At 44.5% G+C, this 1,701-nt stretch overlaps 1 protein-coding gene across 1 annotated transcript in view; it reads left to right on the top strand.

The window, feature by feature from the left end:
• The first annotated feature begins 36 nt into the window (after positions 1–36).
• LOC114070219 (hydrocephalus-inducing protein homolog) overlaps positions 37–1,701 on the top strand; it is a 68,729-nt gene continuing 67,064 nt past the window's right edge. Inside the window, exon 1 of the mRNA XM_027907469.1 lies at positions 37–126. The gene's annotated coding sequence lies outside the window, so the exon portion shown is untranslated. The remainder of the gene's footprint in view (positions 127–1,701) is intronic.

The following is a 1,701-nucleotide window of genomic DNA, read 5'->3' as shown; positions in this document are numbered from 1 at the left end:
AGATTGTCTCTCAGAAACTCTGTCAGTCTTGCCGGTCACTGAAAGGCAAGGACTGACTGGGCTCTCCACCAACTGAGCCCTTGCAGAAAACTGTCTTTGAAGATCACCCGTGTCCTTCATTGGAAGGTAAAGCCGGCTACAGTTGTACTTTGTGTTTTTCTTTAACACATCTGCATTCTGAAAGAGAATGCCAAAGAGAAAATATAGGATGTGATAACATCAGTCTTCTGTATCAACAGTTCAGGCACATGTACAGCTGTGTGGCTGAGCAATAAGCGACCTGCTAATTGTGCTTTTTTCAAGGAAGAACTCCAACATTTTCCAAACATACTAGTCTATGTATTTTTTCCTAATGCGATTATGTAAAACAGCTAAAGGTGAATGAGAGTTGTTCAAGTTTCGCTGAAACCTGAACAGATCAGTGGCCAGAAAAAACAGATATTGAGATATTCTGCTGGGTCCAGGGGGCACCTGGAACCTGTTTAGCCACGGCATGTACAAGTGCATATAAAGAACTTTGGGTTTTAATTTAGCACATTATTTGTAAATAGCCCATTGTTTGCGTTGCATATAAACGGCACTGTTTTTTACATGGGAGACTGTATGTGTAAATATATACACATGTACTTCACACAACAAACAGGCTGAGTAGGAATTTAAGGACTTTACCTTAGAGCCAGGTTTACAAAATGCTTACTGCATGGAAAAAACAACGGTTCTTGAGCTTAATGATTTTTAAAAAGTAAACATAAGGAGAACTACACTGAGATTAGTTCCTCCATGTTCTCTGTCACTTTGGGTGTTGTCTCCTGTTTTTCTGAGGGATCGTGTCATTAGGAATTAGTAGAATGTCCTTGCAAATTCTGTAGTAGTCACAGCTTAGTAGTAGGGGAAAGTTATTAGTTATGTAGTTGCCCAGCATAAGATAATACAGTGCCCAGAACACAGAGACCAACCAGCAGCAAGGGGTGAATATGCGGAAATTAATATGCAGATAAATATACATTTTGAGAATGCTGGGGATTCTCAAAGCCCCTAATGAGCATATAATGGGGGACATGCAGTAAGTGTGTCAGGAAGTCTGTAACCCTGGAGTATCCCTGCCAATAGGGAGACACCTGCATTTTGGGCAGAGGGGATAAAAGAGGCTGCAACCTTCATTAAGCTGAGAGATCTCACTGAGGATTGGCCAGTGGAATCTCCTTTTATTTGAATATCAGTTTTAGTCAGCTCCTCTGTCTCTTGGCTGTTTTCCAGGCTCTTAATACCTGGATTGTTTTTAAGAATAATTTGTTGCTTGTACTGTTGGGGTATCCCTTGAACTGCAGGTGACACCAATTCCTTGATGTTGACCAGAGCAGAAACCTTTTCCCCAGGAAATTAGTTGTGTTACTTGTGTGTCCCTAAGGACAACTGCAAGCTAAATGTTAATGCCCAGCACCTGTACCACGTCACAGGGCCCCGGCCCCGCCTCCCTTCCATGTTCCATCCGCTGCCTGGAAACCGGGAACGCGGGCACAGCCACTGTCGCGTTGGTGCTGCCGCGTCAACACCCGCAGTCCCCGGTCGGCTCTCGACCTACCCTGTTCCCCGCGGCCTGAGCTCCGTCAGGCAGCGACACTGAGCGCTTTGATAAGCGAATGCTTGGAGAGATTGTCTCTCAGAAACTCTGTCAGTCTTGCCGGTCACTGAAAGGCAAGG

Source organism: Empidonax traillii, unplaced genomic scaffold, assembly GCF_003031625.1.
Source record: "Empidonax traillii isolate 1590-97213 ecotype Southwest subspecies unplaced genomic scaffold, ASM303162v1 scaffold1476:size153177, whole genome shotgun sequence".
Classification (NCBI taxonomy): Eukaryota; Metazoa; Chordata; class Aves; order Passeriformes; family Tyrannidae; genus Empidonax; species Empidonax traillii.
Note: the sequence above shows the minus strand (reverse complement) of the source record. Positions and strands in the feature narration are given on the sequence as shown.